The following is a 20,333-nucleotide window of genomic DNA, read 5'->3' as shown; positions in this document are numbered from 1 at the left end:
TGTCACAGCTGTTGACAGCTGTGAATCCCTGCCATTGCTTCTGTATGTGTATACAGGTAGTCCTTGACTTACAACCAGAATTAGGTCCAGAATTTTTGTCACTAATTGAGGTGGTTGCTAAATGAGTTGGGCCCAAATTTATGGGGATTTTTGGGGTCAAAGTTTTGAAGCAAATCACTTGCATTTGTTAAGTACAGATAGTCCTCAATGTATGGCCAGCAAATTTCTGCTGTTAAATGAAACATTTTTTTTTCAAACTAACCTTTATTGGAAATTTAAAACATTAAAATATAAAATACAATACAGATATTTAAAATGAAAGTGTTGTCTATATTACAATCCATTTTGATAGTGCTTGCATTTCAATTGTTATTCCAGTGTGTATTTTATACTCCTAATTGTATGTATGTATGTATGTATGTATGTATGTATGTTATTCAGTTTTGCTCGGGTATTTTCCCACATCATTGTAGTTGTGCTTTTAAAGTTGTAGCAACGTTTCAGCAGAATCTCATCTGCCATCATCAGGCTTCTGCATAGTGTTCGTTTGTAAGTCAGACTTTCCCAGGCTTTTCTGTTTTAAATTTGTTGCTAGCCTACTGCTGTGCTAGAATGGTTTACATCAGATGACTCGGTCTTTACAGAGTTAATCTTTTATACTGATAATGTCCTTGGCATTCCAACACACTCTGCCTGCCAAGTCCAAAATGATAACAGGAAAAAACTACTCACTGAAGATTCCGAAAAAGACCACAAGTCACAATGAAACCTGGAAGAGAAGTAAACTTTGTCCTGTACAAAGTTTCCAGAGAAAACACACCCACTTTTATCCCCTGTGGGGTGTGTCTCAATGACTCAGCTCACTCTCTGACCCTCCCACGCCTCCTATGTTGCTGCTCACATTTCTCCCTACGACGCTGCCTAGGATCAAGCCAACATTCGTCCACTTGACTCCCTGTCAGGGGCTGCTCCGATATGCCCTCCTCCTCCTGATTAATCTCAGGCTGTTCCTCTTGGTTGTCTGATGGAACCTGAGGCATTATCAGGGAGGAAGGTCCTGGGGAGGAAGGCATTCCCAATTCCTCCTCCTCATCTTCCGAGTCCTCTTCCTCTAACAGCACAGGCTCAAGAATCGGAGCCACAACATATGTGTGTGTGTGTATATGTGTATGTATGTATGTATGTATATATATGTATGTATATGTATGTATATGTATATGTAAAGGGAACACTTAAACAACACAGTGTAACTCCAAGTCAAGCACACTTCTGTGAAATCAAACTGTCCACTTAGGTAGCAACACTGATTGACAATCAATTTCACATGCTGTTGTGCAAATGGAATAAGACAACAGGTGGAAAGCATAGGCAGTTAGCAAGACATCCCCAATAAAGGAGTGGTTCTGCAGGTGGTGACCACAGACCACTTCTCAGTTCCTACGCTTTCTGGCTGATGGTTTGGTCACTTTTGAATGCTGGCGGTGCTTTCACTCTAGTGGTAGCATGAGACGGAGTCTACAACCCACACAAGCGGCTCAGGTAGTGCAGCTCATCCAGGATGGCACATCAATGTGAGCTGTGGCAAGAAGGTTTGCTGTGTCTGTCAGCGTAGTGTTCAGAGCATGGAGGCACTACCAGGAGACAGGCCAGTACATCAGGAGACGTGGAAGAGGCCGTAGGAGGGCAACAACCCAGCATCAGGACTGCTACCTCTGCCTTTGTGCAAGGAGGGACAGGAGGAGCACTGCCAGAGCCCTGCAAAATGGCCTCCAGTGGGCCACAAATGTGCATGTGGCTGCTCAAACGGTCAGAAACAGACTCCATGTGGGTGGTATGAGGGCCTGATGTCCATAGGTGGGGGTTATGCTTGCAGCCCAACACCGTGCAGGATGTTTGGCATTTTCTAGAGAACACCAAGATTGGCACATTCGCCACAGGTGCTTTGTGCTCTTCACAGATAAAAGCAGGTTCACACTGAGCACATGTGACAGATGTGACAGGGTCTGGAGACACTGTGGAGAATGTTCTGCTGCCTGCAACATCCTCCAGCATGACCGGTTTGGCAGTAGGTCAGTAATGGTGTGGGTTGGCATTTCTTTAGGGGGCTGCACAGCCCTCCATGTGCTCACCAGAGGTAGCCTGACTGCCATTAGGTACTGAGATGAGATTCTCAGACCCCTTGTGAGACCATATGCTGGTGCGGTTGGCCCTGGGTTCCTCCTAATGCACGACAATGCTAGCCCTCATGTGGCTGGAGTATGTCAGCAGTTCCTGCAAGATGAAGGCATTGATGCTATGGACTGGCCTGCCCGTTCCCCAGACCTGAATCCAATTGAGCACATCTGGGACATCATATCTCGCTCCATCCACCAACATCACATTGCACCACAGACTGTCCAGGAGTTGGGGGGTGCTTTAGTCCAGGTGTGGGAGGAGATCCCTCAGGAGACCATCTGCCGCCTCATCAGGAGCATGCCCAGGCATTGTAGGGAGGTCATACAGGCACGTGGAGGCCACACACACTACTGAGCCTCATTTTGACCTGTTTTAAGGACATTACATCAAAGTTGGATCAGCCTGTAGTGTTTTTTTCCACTTTAATTTTGAGTGTAACTCCAAATCCAGACCTCCATGGGTTGCTAAATTTCATTTCCATTGATAATTTTTGTGTGATTTTGTTGTCAGCACATCAACTATGTAATGAACAAAGTACTTAATAAGAATATTTCATTCATTCAGATCTAGGATGCCTTATTTTTGTGTTCCCTTTATTTTTTTATTTTTTTATTTTATTTCTTTTCCCGTGTAAGATTAAGAGTATCTTGGTGGCATTTTGATGAGGTCCCACTCACCATCCTCAGGCTGGTGTTTTTGGCTTCATGCCAGTGCAAGCATAGATCTACATACCTGTACCCGTGAAAATCTACGAAAACAAATGGCACCAAAACCCTAGCCACTATAGAAAAACCCCAGCCACAGAATCATCAGAGAAGCCATAGAGATTGAAAAAAGACCTGAAAGCATGACTAGAAGAGATGATTCCACCAGACTGTCAATCATTTGGAAGCCTGCACTCACAAACAAAAAATCTCCACACCACAAGCCAGGCAAACACCTGGGCACAGACAGATCCCCCCTGATACCTCCAGCTCAAACACACCCCAACCAGGCACCCAGATGAAACCTAGCTTCCTAACTAATGATAGCCATCCATTTACTCTGAGCCAAGCTGCACTAAAAGCCTCCAATAAAGGAACACAACGTTGCCAGCCAATCAAGACACCAAAAGAGCCACAAAACAGACAGAAGATATTAGAACTCCTTGGGCAGTTTGAGCTTTCTGAGTTGGCGCAGAAAGAACATTATTTGTTGTGCTTTTTTGATGACGTTTTTGATGTTAGGTATCCATTTTAGGTCTTGTGTTATGATAGAACCTAGAAATGTGAAGGTCTCTGTTAGAAATGATAGTCACCTAACAGTTGGGTTGGAAATATATAAACCAGGATAGTAATTTAATACTGTATCTTTAAGAGAATGCTGAAATTGTGATTGGCTGAGGTTCCTCCAATGGCCATAAGATGGAGCCAGAAACCTGGTTTCTTTCTTCTTGCATTTCCTGGTTTTGCCATATTGCCTGATCATCGTTCTGCTCAGATTGCTGTGAGTTTTGCAACTGTTAGCAAACTCGATTTACTGAACTTTGTTTATGATACTTGACTTTGTTTTTGGATTATCCCTGGACTGATACTTACTGCTTTAACCGTGTATGATTTGGACTGTTTTTTGGACTTTGTTTACCCGTTTACTGGAAGTAAAGCCTACATTTTACTATTCAGTGTATCTGTATGCTGGTTGTTTGTTATTCAACATCACTCTCACTCCGTTTCTCTGAGTGCACTCATTCTCCTAACGGGGAATACCTCAACAGTCTCTACTCTTGATACTGTGTTGTCTAGTATTGTGAGAGGTGGTAGTATAGGAAGGTTTCTCTTAAAGTCTCCCGCCTTTTCTACAATTTCGAGTGTGTTTAGTTCCAGATTGTTCCGGTTACACCACGAGGCAAGTTGTACAACCTCCTGTCTATATGCGGATTCGTCATTGTCTCGAATGATCTTTATACCGCCTTGATAAGAATGCACTTGGAATACTGAGTCCAGTTTCAGTCACCACGATCTAAACAAAGATATTGAGACTCTGGAAAGAGTGCAGAGAAGAGCCACAAAGATTATTTGGGGGGCTGGAGGCTAAAACATACGAAGAACGATTTAGGCTCCAGTCCAGTCTTAATAAAATAAGTCCAATTTTATTTGAAAAGTAAATACATTTTTCTTCTGTGAATGAGACGGTTAAACTTTTTTCTTTCAGTTCCAGGGGCTCCATTTGTATTTCCAGGTACTGAATAAAGCAGAAAGAGGATTATTTATCTAATCATATTCTTGCTTCACACCGTTGGGCATCCGTAAACGTAGAAAACGTTTCTCACATTCCACCTTTTATTTTTTTTCCCCCGCCGGCTTAAAATAGGATGCTTTGAAAAGAGAACGATGGGATTCGGATGGGAAACAGCTGTTTCTTTTGGTTATCTATTGATTTATTTGGAGTGGGGGTTACAAAATTGCCTTTTCCTTCTCAATTTCCTGCCTTCCCAATTTCTTTTCTCTAATTTTTATTTTTTATTTTAAAGAAAAGCCCTCGAGTCTTTCAAAGTGTGTTTGTAAGAAAAAAAAAGGAAGTGTGGGTGTTCCTGCAAGTTTGAACCAATCTATTTTTATCATATTATATATCCCTCCTTTAAAAAATAATAATAACCCACCACAATATGTAAAGGATGCTTGTTATTATGCGAACAGCGGTGGGGTTTCAAATCTGATGCGGCGATGATGATGATGTTTCTATAACAACTCTATGACTCACATATATATATATTTTTTTGCAACAGTCTGTTTGGATCGAGGCCGAATATTTCTATAAGGTGGAGGCGAGGAGCTGCCTTTGGATCAGGGATCCCTCTTGTTCCTGCAACCAATTCTAGAAAAGTCTAGAGATTCTCTGTCATCCAGATCATGATTGTCCCAAAAGCGCTTTTTTTTTCTTTTTCACGAGGCAACTGGAAGACGTTTCCCTTCTCATCCAAGAAGCTTCTTCAGCTCTGGCTGGATGGTGGGAAATGGAAGGATTTATATTTCTTGCAGACAGCTGGTCATTTGCATCCTTTTAAAGGGTCATTGAAGCACTTGGAGGTTTAACTATGTCCTTAAGGTCACCTGAGTAGAACTCCTGGTTCGTGTAGTATGTAATTTTTCCTCTTGAAATCCATTCCCTACTTCCACACCTTTTAAAGGCTGTTAATCCCAAACTGTATAGGTAAAATTGCAGGTTACAAAAACCAGAAGCACTACTAAGATGATCCCAAGGACACAGATAAATCTTCAAGTGGCTTCAATGACCCTCTAAGAGGATGCAAATGACCCGCTGTCTGCAAGGAATATAAAACCTTCCATTTTCCACTGTTTTGTTAGAGCTGAAGAAGCTTCTTGGATGAGAAGCAAAACATCTTCAAAATTAAAAAAAAACAAGAAAGTCCAGGTGCCTCCTAAAAACAGCACCTTTTAGACAACCGTGATCTGGAGGACTGAGAATCTCTACAGACTTTTAGCTATACAAATTGGGATGAACACCCTTTGAATGGCATGGGAATAGGAATGGATTACCAGGAAAAAAAAATGCAGACTACAGGAACCAGGAGCACCACTCAGGTGACCCTAAGGACACAGATAAACCTCCAAGTGGCCTCAATGACCCTCTAAAAGGATGCAAATGACCAGCTTTGTCTGCAAGGAGTATTAATCCTTCCCTTCCCCACCTCTTGTCAGACCTGAAGAAACTTCTTGGATGAGAAGTGAAATGTCTTCCAAAAAGAAAGAAAGGAAGAAAGCCCAGTTGCCTCCTTAAAAAAAGCACATTTGGGACAATACTAGAAAAGAAGTAGCCTTAGAACTAAGGAGAAATTTCCCGACAGTGAGAACAATTAACCAGTGGAATGGCCTCCCTCCAGAAGTCATGGATGCTCCATCACTGGAGGTTTTTAAGAAGAGATCGAACCACCGTTTGTCTGAAATGGTACAGGGCCTCCTGCTCGAGTAGGGGGTTGGACTAGAGGACCTCTAAGGTCCCTTCCAACTCTGCTACCAGCTTCTTGGGGATGGTTAAGAACCCCATTTCCTGAAACGCAGATGCCAAGAAGGAGACAGGATTGTTTCAAGACTTCAGAGCTATTTCTGTCTCAAGATGTACACCCCCAAGGTTGGAGATGACCTCATCGGTCAAGGGTTGGCAAACTGGAATGATAAACTCTTTTGAAATGGTTCCTCTTTAAACTTTCATTCCAGGATAAAATAAACCCAATTGGTAAATGTTTGACTTCTCCATTATGTAGAGGTCAGCTTCTCCTCCTTTAGAGGCCCAGCAAGGACTGTTGATTTGAAGGTTACAGGTTTTAGCTGCAGTCTTAACTAGCAACAGGACTCCAAATGCCAGTGGAACAGTTGGAAAGAGAGGGGGTGCCCCTGATTTGAAGCCCCTCCCACCCCAGAATACACCCAGGAACAAGGCTGAGTAAAACAACATCAAGATGCTCAGATGAAGACCTCCAGTGTTTTAGGAATGGCATCTAAGGGACCTCTAGAAGTTCTTCAAAACCGATCATACTCCATGACAAAAACATAAGCTCAGTTTCGTTAACTTGACTATAAATGGTCCCATTTAGAGAATTTAAGTTTTTTTTAAAGAATGTGGAAACGAGTAAAACAATGTAATTGAGAAAAGAGAGAGAGAGAGAGAAAGGAAGGAAGGTGTTCAGTTCTTAATATATGAACATATCTTCTTAATAAACATACTAGTGGTCGTGTATTAGAAAATTTCATTTCTCCCCTCTCCCTCCCTTCTTAAACATTGTTTGGGGCCACATGTAATCTTTCTTTCCTTCCTTCCTCTGTCCCCTTCCCTCTCCTTCCCCTCTCCTTCCTTCCTTCCTTCCTTCCTTCCTTCCTTCCTTCCTTCCTTCCTTCCCTCCCTCCCTCCCTCCCTCCCTCCCTTCTAGAAAATAGTTTGTGACCACATGCAATCCTTCCTTCCTCTCCCCTTCCCTCTTGTTTCCATAACCTTCCTTCCTTCCTTCCTTCTTTCCTTCCTTCCCTCCCACCTAGAAAATGTTTGGGGCCACATGCAATCCCTCCTTTTCTCCCTCCTTCCTTCTCCTCTCCCCCCCTCCTCCCTTCCCCTCTCATTCCGCTCTCTTTCCTTCTTTCCTTCTCTCCCTCCCTCCCAAATCATTTGTGGTCACACGCCAACATACAGAGCTCTGCAAACTTCACCACCAAATTATAACGTTAAAATTAATGACGATCACAAGGAGGCAATGATTAAGCACATGACTGGAGAGTAATCATATTAATCATAATTAAGTTTCATTAAGTTTAAGAATAACTTAATTTTTTTTTTATCCTGTTCCCATTCAGTGCTTTTTGGAATAACTTCTCGTATGACTCTGAGCTTGGAAAGTTGTACATTTTTTTGAGCTCCATGCTGAGTTTGCTCCACATAATGTGGTTAGTAGTGCTGTGGAGACCTTGGGAACACCTGAATGTGGGGGACAAATTGCTATGGAGATTAACCACAGGTTGTCCTTCACTTACCTCCATTTGTTTAGTGGCCACGCAAAGTCAGCATCTTAGCCACAATAATATACAACTGGGCTTTCCCCATTGTTTATACCATTCCCACGACACCAGAGTTTCCCAATGGTTTGTGCACCATGGACACCCTATAAATACCTTTTGTGGCTAAAGGCACCCAATGCATAACTCAAGATTTAAATCATCACATTTATAGAATTATAGAATAACAGAGTTGGAAGGAACTTTGGAGGTCTTCTAGTCCAACCCCCTGCTTAGGCAGGAAACCCTATACCGTTTCAGACAAATGGTTGTCCAAGCTCTTCTTAAAAACTTTTGGTGGTGGAGCATTCACAACTTCTGGAGTCAAGTTGTTCCACTGATTAATTGTTCTCATTGTCAGGAAATCCATAGTCCTAAGTTGCTTCTCTCCTTGATGAGTTTCCACCCGTTGCTTCTTGTCCTGCCCTCAGGTGCTTTGGAGAATAGCTTGACCCCATCTTCCTTCTGGCAACCCCTGAGATATTGGAACACTGCTATCATGTCACCCTTAGTAGTCCTTTTTTCCATCAAACTATACATACCTAGTTCTAGCAACTGTTCTTTATATGTTTTAGTCTTCTGTCCCTAATCATCTTTGTTGCTCTTCTCTGCACTCTTTCTAGAGTCCTAACATCCTTTTTTATATTGTGGTGACCAAAACTGGATGCAGGATTCCAAGTGTGGCCTTACCAAGGCATTATAAAGTGAGATTAACACTTCATGTGGTTTTGATTTCTTCAAGCCTTTGTGGACCCTGTGTAATGACATTGTGGCCCCCAGGGGTCTGTGCAGTGAGAACCACTGCACTATACTACATTGTCTCTCACATAAATTATTGCATTGTATTAATTTCATATTAGGTTCCAATTGATACATAAGAAGTCCCAGATTCCATAGAGCAGCATGACTTGATTTGGACTTGGATCACCGTTGATCAAACTTTCATAGTTCACCTGGGAATACTCAGGTCTAGCCTCATGTTGGCTGCAACCATTAATCCTTAGTAAGAGAACCTATCACTTCAACCAAATGGAGTCAGGGGTCTTTCTTTCCTAGGGACCTAGCTGGGGCAGGACTGACGATCTTGATTGAGAACTTCCTCTAAAATCTAGAATGGAAATATGGGACAGTGGGTGAGAACCAGATGGGAAAATTATGGAGCAAAGCTAAGTATAAATATCAAGGATAAGTGTTTTGGCCAGAACGGTTGGGAAGCCAACCCAGTTTGGGGAGAACAAAAAAAGAGAAACCAGTGTATTTTAATGTCCAGGGTCAGGAGGATAAAGTAGAAAGGATTTATGGCAACCTCTGGTCAGAAATGCGTTAACAGGCTCTGTCTGCAAAAATGTCCTGAAATAAGAGCTGGCAGGAAGGGGTGAAATGGTTTGTGGAATATCAGTCCTTTAGCAGCAGAGATAATGTGTTTGTTCTTGAGAAAATTCAAAGCATATGTCCCTGGAGGAGTAAGATCTAGTTCAAGGTCAAGGCTGGATGTTTGGAGCTGTCAGTTGCACCGAGCAAGCTGCTGTTGTCAGATTGTACAATAGTAGGAAGTAAGATGAGGAGATACATGGTCTCCATGCAGTCAAGGGTCTAATCCAAAACATCATCTTCCGTGACAGCTCTGGAGTTCTTTCTCCTTCTTTAACTCTTCTAATGACATTTGATCCAAAGAAGCAGTAGACTCTGATGTATTGTCAATGGTTCAGGCCTTGACCTTTGGCTTTACGTTGAGGAATGGAGCATCCTGAATTTAAGGAACTGGGAATGTCTGCTCTAATGAAAAGAAGGAGGAGGAGTGATGTGAGAGCAGTAGTCCAATATTTGAGGGTGTCAGCGTTCCAATGAAACTCCCCATTTCACCCAGCACTCGGAAACAAAATCCATCCAAGTAAGAATTTATTAAAGAAGTCATACTGGCGCATCTGGGAAAACCCGAATGTGAGAGTTCTGGGTTTTCCCTTCCCATTTGAAAATTCAAAAACCCATCCCCTGCACCTCCCAGACCATCACATGGCCCAATCAACCATCATCCCAACTGGAGACCTTCCTCCAACCCCTCCTTTGCAGGTGCAGGATCACTTGTCCTTGACTTGATGAGAAGAATGTTGTTAGGTCTAATCTTCTAGCTCTTCATGAAATCCCCCTTCCCAAATTCCCAGGCACTAAGATGTAACTTCTGAGTAAAATATGGCTTCCAAAGCTGACAGAGGGGCTACCACAGAGAAGAAGGGGTCAATCTATTCCCCCAAAGTACCTGAAGGAAGCACAAAAAGCAATGGATGGAAACTCATCAAGGAGAGAAGCGACTTAGGACTAAGGAGACATTTCCTGACAGTGAGGACGATCAACCAGTGAAACAGCTTTGACTTCAGACATTGTGGGTGCTTCATCGCTGGAGGTTTTTAAGAAGAGATTCAATAGGCATTTGTCTGGCATGGTGTAAGATTTCCTGCTTGAGTAGGAGGTTGGGTTAGAAGACTTCCAAGGTCCCTTCCAATTCTGTTGTTCTGTCATTCTGCTTCAAACACCAGACAGTGAAGATCTATCGGTGATCTCCAAATTTTAATTTGAGAAGAAGGCTTATAAACTAGCTATAGGTAGAGAGATCTGAAGTGAAAATGACTCAAAACTGGAAGTAGCTAAGGTCCACGGATGCTCTATTCAACAGGTGTCAAACTCGATCCCATCATGGGCCATATCAGTTTGTTTACCCTTGGGGACCTGGGATGGCCTGGTCATCGTGTCCCTACTGCCCCACATTCCATTAAGTAGGATGATTTGGCTTGGACTTTGATCACCTTTGATCAAACTTGCATCTTTCATGCCGGAATACTCTGGACTAGCCTCACTTTTGCTGCAACCGTTAGTCCCTAGTAAAATAACCTATTGCTACAACCAAATGGAGTCGAGGGTCTTTCTTTCCTAGGGACCTAGCTGGGGCAGACCTGACAAAGTATCTTGATTGGGTTGGTGTGGCCTGGCCTGGGCCAGTAGGGGCTGATCCATCGCCGTTTGCAGGATGGCACTGCGGGTCAACTCTGTGGCCTACCATGGACTGATTGGGCCAGTGGACTGCATGTTTGACATGTCCGCTGTAATCTGAAGACAGCCTCACTCACAAGCCAGGATTGTCAGCTTTGCTATCTTTGCTAAACTTCATTATGTCACTACGCTGTCACAAGAGGAGGGAGTCTGTTAGGAATGTAAGTTACCTAATAGTTGGGTTGGAAAATATATAAACCAGGATAGACATTTTAATACTGTCTCTTTAAGAGAATGCTAAAACTGTAATTGGTTGTGGTTCCTCAAATGGCCGTAAAATGGAGCCAGAAACCTAGGTTGGTTTGTTCCTGTTCTGTTCTGGAGACTGTTGCCGTTCCTATTGACTGTTATTCTTGGATTTGATGTAACTCTGTTACTGAACTGGTTTTGATACTGGACTTGGTTATTTGGATTATCCCTGGACTGAAAACTGACTACTTTAACCGTGAATGACTTGGACTGCTTGTTTGGATTTTGCTTCAACGTTTATTGGAAGTAAAAAACCTACATTTTATTATATAGTGTACCTGTGTGCTAGTTGTGTGTTATTCTTCACTACTCTCACTACGTCTCCCTGTATGCGCTCATTCTCCTAATGGGGAATTACCTCAACAGAGTCAACTTATTCTCTAAAGCATCTGAAGGCATGTCAAGAAGCAATGGTTGGAAACTGATGAAGGAGATCATCAACCTAGAAAGAGTACAGAGACGAGCAACAAAGATGATTAGGGGGTTGGAGGCTAAAACATACGAAGAACTGTTGCGGGAATTGTGTATGTCTAATTTAATGAAAAGAAAGCGGGTAGGGGGTGACATGATAGCAGTCTTCCAGTATTTGGGGGACTGCCATAAAGAAGAGGGGAGTCAACCTATTCTCGAAAACATGGGAAGGCAGGACAAGTAGCAATAGATGAAAAATAATCCAAGAGAGAAGCAGTGTAAAACTAAGGAGACATTTTGTGACAGTGAGGACAATCAACCAGTGGAACAGCTTGCCTCAAGAAGTTGTGGGTGTTCCATCAGTGGAGGTTTTTAAGAAGAGATTGGATGGCCCTTTGCATGAAATGGTATAGGGTCTCCTGCTTAAGCAGTGGGTTGGACTAGAAGACCTCCAAGGTCCTGTTCTGTTACTCTGTTCCCGCGCTGGAATAATTGTTGAAAAAGGACCTTTGGTATCTGAGAATGCTAAATGAGAATGTGGCCTGACCATTTCAAGCATAGGTTCTGGCACCCAGCAGAATGATTCTAGTTTTCTCCCCAGGCTAATGACATTAAATTCCATCTTCATGGTGACATGCTCATTTGAGAGAAGTTGTCGCAGCCTTGATGCATATCAAATCTGTAAATAACACTCGGAGGTCAGCGTACCTTTGGGCAAAAGGCAATTAGGACACAGCTCCAAAGGTATCAGTTTTCCAATTACTGGCCAAAGATGACTGATCTTTAGGTTGGAAAGAGATTTTATCACAGGCAGCTCTTCACCATGGACTTTCTGGTTTTTCTCTGAAGACATTTAGCTTCTCATTCAAGAAGCTTCTTCAGCTCGGACTGCATGGTGGGGAATGGAAGGATTTATATTCCTTGAAGACAGCTGGTCATTTGCATCCTATTAGAGGGTCGTTGAGGCCACTTGTAGGGCTATCTGTAGCAGTAGTGCAAATGGGTTTATCGGATGACCCTGAGGACACACAGTCAGATGAGGACACAGATAAACCTCCAACTGGCCTCATTGACTCTCTAAAAGGATGCAAATGACCAACTGTCTGCAAGGAATATAAACCCTTCTATTCCCCACCATGCAGTCAGAGCTGAAGAAGCTTCTTGGATGAGAAGTGAAACGTCTTCAAAGAAAAACCAGAAAAAAAGCACCTTTCAGACAACTATGACCTGGATGATGGAGAATCTCCATAGAGATCCTTCACCAGGAAGTTGGGTGATGTTGGAGAAGAGAGGAGTCGTGGTTTGAAAAGAGAGCAATAGAATTATGGGACTTGTAGTCCCTGACATTGGCTTGGGGAAGCGGTTGGTAGTAACCAAGCACGTTCTCTCCCAAATTTCAGAACGGGTTACAGAGAAGGTAGGATGGAATGGAAAAAAAAAAAGAGAGATGTCTCATTAGGTTTTGCTCGGTGTGGTGGGTTGATAGGATGTCAAACGATCAAATGTACGATCCTCGACTTATGCTCACAGTTGAGGCCAAAATCGATGTCGTTAAGTGAGATATTTGTTAAGTGAGTTTTGCCCCATTTGACGACCTCTCTTGCCTCAGTTCCTAAGTGAATCACTGCGGTTGATAAGTTATCTGGCTTCCCCGTTGACTTTGCTCTTCAGGTGGTCCCATGATTTTGGGACAAAGCAACTATCATGAATACATGCCAGCCCGTGGTAGGATTCAAATTATTTTACCACTGGTTCGGTGGGCATGACTTGGTGCGCGTGCTTTGCCTAATGCACGTGCACAGCTTTCCCCACATTATCCGAGGCCTGCAGTGCCAATCAGCTGACAGGAGAAAGAAGAGAAAAGCGCAGCGGTAGGCGGGGTGTCTGATCCTGAGCTTTTCTCTTTTTTCTTCCTCAGCTGATCATGAGAGGCTTTCTTTACTACCGTTTCGAACTGGTAGCATTCTACCACGGATGCCACTGTCAGGGTTCCAAGTACCCCCATAGCAAAAAGGAACTCTGAGGCAGATAGGTTCCTCAAAGAATAGATTTATTAGGTATGTCATGTATTAGGTATGAGGTAACGTTTTGCATCCTTCACGAGGTGCTTCCCCATGTTTGCAAAGTGAACAATAGTTGCGGCTTAAGGAGCTAATTCTTCCTTTAAAGCTTCCCTTTCTTATTTATTCACGGGGCTTGCATCGTGCCTTTTCTTCACAGAGTGTTGGATGCCGCCGTTTACTTAGTTGATTAATATATTTACTCTCCTAATGTGGGTAAAGTTAGGAAAGGAAGGACGGGGAGAGGAACATGAAAGAGAGCTTTTGCTTTGGTGTAGAATGGAAATAACCTCGTCCTTCAAAAAAGTTTTTTTTTTTTTTAAAGGAAAGAAAAATACCTTCCCTCTGTCCCCATTTCATAATATGCAGATCTTTTGAAGGCCACAAGTCTTAAGGTTGACAGGTTTGGAGAAGTTTTGTGAAGGAGATGACCAGGTGGAGCAGTAGTGGGATTCAACTTTTTTTACTACCAGTTCTGTGGGCGTGGCTTGGCGGGCATGGCTTGGTGGGCGTGGCAGGGGAAGGATAGTGTAAAATCCCATTCCCACCCCACTCCATTAACCTGCTTCCCAGCTCCGTTCTCCTGTGCAGGGCAACCAAAGAAGACCCAGCCGATCAGCCGGGACTCAGGAGGCAGAGAATAGACGGGGGCAGGGCCAGTCAGTGGTATTTGTCATTTTCTGAACTATTCAAAATTTCTGCTACTGGTTCTCCAGAACTGGTCAGAACCAGCTGAATACCACCTCTGAGGTGGAGCCTGAAGGCGGGGTCAAATGCATCATCGGTTTGCAATCCATACACAGTCACAAGAGACCAGCCCTCTGTGAATTCCATTGACTCTTATCTGGCGCCAATTTGCCTTCGCTGTTAGTCGATCAGATTCTTGCTGTATAGATAGCGTGCAGTAAACTTTTAGTGTTTTAAACTCAATTCCTGTTTCTGGTTACTTGCACCTGACAGTTAGAAATGTTATTCATGCTCTGGAAATGAAATCTATGGCAGATTAGCGGAAACTCTTTGGTCTGGTGTCGATGGGTGCCCTGTCCCCTTCTGGGAACAGGCCTTTCTCTGGAGGCTGGAGACCCAATCTCTTGGGTCTGGTTATGGTGGCCTCTTTTGTGCCCAATGCTTTGAGGTCTACCATCAGTCAGAAGTCCTTCAGTGGAACCCCTGCTTCTGGAAACGAGTACCTCAATCCTGGGATGGAGCTCCTGGCTGCTTCCTTGAGCCAGACACCCGTTCCCACACTCTGACAAGCAAGACCCCAATCTCTCCGGATGCCTCCAGACACAGCAAAGCCGAAAACGAAACGGTTGTTAAACCGGCAGCATCCCACCACTCTCCTCCCAAATTGTTGGGTGGCCCTGCACTGTTCCTGCCTTCTCTCCACTCTCCATGCTCGGGGATCAGGAGGAGGTGGTCCTTGCTCATTGCCTGAGTTCTGTCGCTCCACATGTCCACAGGGCCCTCTCTCAATCATCCTGTACCCGTTCCTCCCTGCTAACAATCTGTCCCGATCCTGAAAGGCCCTGGCTTGACTCGGCCTGCTTCTTCCCACATTCCTCTGAAACAAATGAAGCCACCCTCTCGATCTTCTTCGGCTCCAGCCTCTGCTCATTTTCCTCCACAGATTCAGGCTACGCTGAGGGGGCATAACAAAAATGGACATCAGAGGTGCCTTTAAGGAGAGGGTTTCAATGGCATTGTTGTGGCTGCCATCTTGATTTTTTTTTTTTACCTCCTCATTGTGGACACCCCTTGTAGACTTCAACCAGTATCTCCATGATTTTACTCCACTATCTCAATCCCTAGGCTGCCCACAAAGATCGTAGCCCCGAAGTAATTTGAATTTCACTGCTGATCTTATATCTGTTCCTGCAATGCATTTGAGTTGTTTAAAGCAGTGGTCCTCAACCTTTTTTGTACCACGGACCGGTACAATCCACGGACCGATCCACGGACCGGTACCGGCATCAGCACACACGACCAAGGCAAGGCGAGCCGAGCAACTGGCCAGCCAGCCGTCCCCCGCTTTTCCCCGCCACCTTCAACTCCTTCTTTGCCTCTTGAAAAAAGCACCTTTAGGACATCCATGACTTGGATGACTGACAATCTCCATATACATTTACTCCCAAATATTTAGTCCCTAAACATTTCTGGTAATCTCTCCCCCACCAAATGCTGATGAGATATGATCATGTTTGGTTTTGAAGGCTCAGTGAAGTTTGGTTAAATCTTGCTTGCTACAACACAACACTAAACAATATTTATTTTGGGAGTTGAAGTCCACAGCTCTTTAAAGTCAACAGGTTTGCAGATCCCTACCCTACATTAACAAATAAATGAACAAAATAACTTTTTCCATTGCAACGGAGTTTGCAAAGTCCAGTTGCCTCTTGAAAAAAAAATAATTCACCTTTAGGACTGTGATTCGTGAATTTTTTTTTTCTGAGTTGAGCTAGGAACAAGGAGAACTTTAGTGAATGGATCCAGCCAAAATTCTTGGTTTTTCTCTATTGCTCTCTAACCTTTTATCGGGCAGATCAAACTTAACCAAACGGAAAAAAAAGTATTGGCAATGTTTTATGTACGATTCATCAAGTCGACAGTCTCTTTTCTTGTTAATTCTTTTTGTCTGATTTGGATGATAAAGGAATGGCGGGGAGGAAACTAAATAAAATTTCAAATGGATTCAAATTAGTGGCTAACTGGTAGCTCCTCTCTGGAGACTCTGGAGTGGAAAAAAACTGTGAAAGAAAATAACTTTATTTAAATGGGTGACAACGAGGTTGATTCGACTTCCTCTGTTTTTCATTTCAAAGCTGACTGTGAACAAGGAGGGATTTCCCACCAATTTATCTGTGCAAGTCTGATCTCAGCACATTGCAGGAAAATATATATATATATTCCCACTACTTAGCATTCCGGTATTGAGAAGCAGTTTAATTGGTATTGTTTCTCTTTCTGCATCCTTGAAGGACATTAAATAGACTATCAGTTGAGGCACAACTAAACCTATGTTCCACTCCAGGTTTCTATAGGGGGTTGGAGGGGGCGGGGTGTATGTTCTGATGTTCGCTGTGACCATGAGATTGAAGCTCTGCCCCTTTTGGTTAACATGCAACATGTATGAAGATTGGACATGGCTTTGAACTTATAGCTGCCCATCCCAGGCTGATTTTTTTTAAATATCCCTGCTGACAATCCTTTTTTTTTAAATATAGAAATATATTTCATATTCTGTAATAGACTGAACAGCTATTGGATTGTGATGGTGTAAGGCTCCTGCCTTGAGCAGAGGGCTGGACTAGAAGACCTCCAAGGCCCCTTCCAGCCCTATGATTCAATGTTCCATAGACAGAGAGTGCTTGTAATGAAATAACCTCTCCTTCCTTCCTTCCTTCTTTCCTTCCTTCCTTCCTTCCTTCCTTGCTTCCTTCCTTCCTTCCTTCCTTCCTTCCTTCCTTCCTTCCCTTCCTCCTCCCTCCCTCCCTCCCTCCCTCCCTCCCTCCCTTCCTTATTCCTTCTTTCCTTCCTTCTTTCCTTCCTTCCTCCTTCCTCCCTCCCTTCCTTCCTCCTTCCTTCCTTCCTTCCTTCCTTCCTTCCTTCCTCCTTCCTTCCTTCCTCCCTCCCTCCCTCCCTCCCTTCCTTCCTTCCTTCTTCCTTCTTTCCTTCCTTCTTTCCTTCCTTCCTCCTCCTTCCTTCCTTCCCTTCCTTCCTTCCTTCCTTCCTTCCTTCCTTCCTTCCTTCTTCCTTCCTTCCTTCCTTCCTTCCTCCCTTCCTCCTTCCTCTCTCCCTCCTCCCTCCCTCCCTCCTTTCTCCTCCCTCCCTCCCTCCCTTCCTTCCTTATTCCTTCTTTCCTTCCTTCTTTCCTTCCTTCCTCCTTCCTCCCTCCCTCCCTCCTTCCTTCCTTCTTCCTTCCTTCCTTCCTTCCTTCCTTCTTCCTTCCTTCCTTCCTTCCTTCCTTCCTTCCTTCCTTCCTTTCTTCCCTTCCTTCCTTCCTTCCTTCCTCCCTTCCTCCTTCCTTCCTTCTTTCCTTCCTTCCTTCCTTCTTTCCTTCTTTCCTTCCTTCCTTCCTCCTTCCTCCCTCCCTCCTTCCTCCTCCCTCCCTCCCTCCCTCCTTCCTTCCTTCTTTCCTTCCTTCCTTCTTTCCTTCCTTTCTTCCTCCCTCCCTCCCTCCCTCCCTCCCTCCTTGAGAGAGCCACAAAACTCCACAATCTTATGCATTCAAATTGTTCCATACTCATGTATGTGCAAAGGAAAACACAATTTCATTGGGATGCCTCATCCTAACAGTCCTTGTTGTTGCTGTTCTTGCTGAATCACAAATAGCCGAACGTCTATAAGGGTTCAGGAACGAGGTCTGTTACAACGTCATTTGGGGATATTTCCTCACTCGGTGGGCTGAAGATGAATCACATTTTTCACTCCTGATACTTGAAGGCCACCAAAGTCTTCTCAAGATCATGTGTCCAAACAGACCTTCTGAATCTAACCCCACCTATATATTTATATATCCACCCCATTGGCATGGCTGTTTCTATATTGCCTGTGGAATGTTTGGTTTATTTTAGGCACAGGCAGCTCTGAACCAGGGACATTGATGATTTGACATGAATTTATTGACGAGAAAAAGAGAGCTATTTCCAGAATCCAACACCTGCAGATTTCATGATCCACAATTATCAACCTAGTATAAATGGTATATATAGGCAAATGGTATATGCATCCACATGGATACATCCACACGTGAGCAGTGGGGTACCACAAGTGGGGTACCGTCTTAGGCCCAGTACCGGGGGCCTAACTTCAGGTGAACCGGTAGCTAATTTTATCATTTTGGCAAACTGGTAAATCCCACCCCTGCCCCACTCCTCCCAGGAGTCTCCACGCAGCCCATTTTGAATGCCATGTAACTACAGGGCTTCCCGGAAGTTACAGAAGGCCAGAAACGGCCCTGTTTCTGGCTTCCGGTGGGTATCCGGACCCCGGGGAGGCCATTTTCGCCCTCCCGGAGGCTCAATGAAAGATATTAGAGAGTACTGGGCAGAGGTGGGCTTCAAAAATTTCAGCAACTGGTTGTATGCCCAGTTGCTGGGTGGGTATGGCCTAGTTGGCTTTCCTCAAGCCTCCGGGCAGGTGAAAAGAGCCTTCCCCAGGCTCCAGAGGCCAAAAATGGGCCTGTTTCTGGCCTTCTAGAACTTCTGGGAGGCCCATTTCCCTCCCCAGACTCTGGAGGCTTTCCTTGAGTCTCCAGGAGTGAGAAAATGGAGGCCCTCCGGAGGCCCCAAATGGGGCTGTTTCTGTCCTTCTGGAACTTTCAGGAGGCCCATTTTTACCCCCTGGGCTCTGGAAGCTTTCCAGCTAGGGCCTCCGGAGCCCTGGGAGGCCATTTTGGCCTTCTCGGAGGCTCAAAGAAAGCCTCGGGAGCCTGAGGGGGTAAAAATGGGCCTCCCGGAAGTTCCGGAAGGCCAGAAAGAGGCCCATTTCTGGCCTCTGGAGCCTGGGGGAGGCCGTTTTTGCCTGGCCGGAGGCACGAGGAAAGCTGACTAGCCCACGCTCACCGTGGCCATGCCTAAAACCGGGCAGAGAACCAGTTGCTGAAATTTTTGAAGCGCACCTCTGCCCGGTGCTCTCCAATGTCTTTATAAATGATTTAGATGAGGGAATAGAAGGGGAGTTCATCAAATTTGCAGATGACACTAAACTGGCAGGAACAAGACTAACTACTTATCAACTGCAGTGATTCCCTTAACAACTGTGGCGGGAAAGACCATAAAATGGGCCGAAATTCACTTAACCCATGTCTCGCTTAACGTCAGGCTCTCCACTGTGGTCGTAAGTTCGAGGACTAACTGCACTATCTCCCAGTTTTAAATTAAGCTTGACACCTGCATAAATAAGGGTGTTGAAATGGAAGCCTCATCTCTGCGTTGAGAGTTTTGCTCGTAGTATTTTGAGTTCCTCCCAATTATGTAATTGCAGATTGCAAGGCATTGGTGCTCTTGTGTTACCTCAGCTCCACATGGTATTTATTAATTATAATAATTAATTTTCTATTTAACTGTCCTGGGTGCCATTGGGTGGCAGGCGGGCAAAGAATGGTTAACCAATCAATGCAAATGAGGCTCCTACAATAGTAGCGGTTGTCTACAAGAGCGAACAATAAACACACAAAAACATTCAGTCTTTAAAAGAAAAAAAAATCAAAAGGCTATTTTTTTTAAAAAAAAGAATGATGTACTTTTGTTGCCTTCCTAATTAGCATCGTGCAAGGAGGTGTTAATGAGGAACAATGAAAATTTCGGTGCTCATCCTTCCTATATTTTGCGCCTGAATGCTGAAAACGTTTCTCAATTGTGTGTTTTTGAAACCTGATGTCTGTGGTATGCACACAAAGGCTCTTCCTCCTTTTTCTTCTTCTCCTCCTTTTTCTCCTTCCTCTTCTCTTTCTCCTCCTCCTCCTCCTCCTCCTTTTTCTCCTCCTCTCCTCCCTCCCCTCCTCCCCTCCTCCTCCTCCTTCCCTTTTTCCTCCTTCTCCTTTCCTCCTCCTCCTCCTCATCCTTTTTTCTCCTCCTTTTTCTCTTTCCCTTTCCCTTCCTTCTCCTTTTCCTCCTCCTCCTCCTCCTCCTCCTCCTCCTCCTCCTCCTCCTCCTCTTTCTCCTTCTTTTTCTCCTTCCCTTTCCCTTCCCTCTCCTTCTCCTCCTCCTCCTTTTCTCTTCTTCCTCCTCCTCTCCTCCTCCTCCTCCTTCCCTTTTTCCTCCTTCTCCTTTTTCTCCTCCTCCTCCTCCTCCTCCTCCTCCTCCTCCTCCTCCTCCTCCTCCTCCTCCTCCTCCCCTCCTCCTTCCCTTTC

At 44.4% G+C, this 20,333-nt stretch overlaps 1 protein-coding gene across 6 annotated transcripts in view; it reads left to right on the top strand.

Annotated features, from left to right (window-relative positions):
* The window catches only part of TSNARE1 (t-SNARE domain containing 1), a 271,228-nt gene that overhangs the window by 28,051 nt on the left and 222,844 nt on the right, over positions 1 to 20,333 (top strand). The window contains exon 1 of one of the 6 annotated variants that reach the window (XM_087931804.1): positions 6,502 to 6,722. The exons of 4 other annotated variants lie outside the window; for them this stretch is intronic. The gene's annotated coding sequence lies outside the window, so the exon portion shown is untranslated. Of the gene's footprint in view, positions 1 to 6,501; positions 6,732 to 20,333 lie in introns of those variants that run through there. One more of the 6 variants, XM_087931806.1, reaches the window with a different exon arrangement.

The sequence above is a fragment of the Pseudonaja textilis genome, chromosome 3 (assembly GCF_049901715.1).
Source record: "Pseudonaja textilis isolate UNSWEBS1 chromosome 3, rPseTex1.2, whole genome shotgun sequence".
In the NCBI taxonomy this organism is placed as follows: domain Eukaryota; kingdom Metazoa; phylum Chordata; class Lepidosauria; order Squamata; family Elapidae; genus Pseudonaja; species Pseudonaja textilis.
Note: the sequence above shows the minus strand (reverse complement) of the source record. Positions and strands in the feature narration are given on the sequence as shown.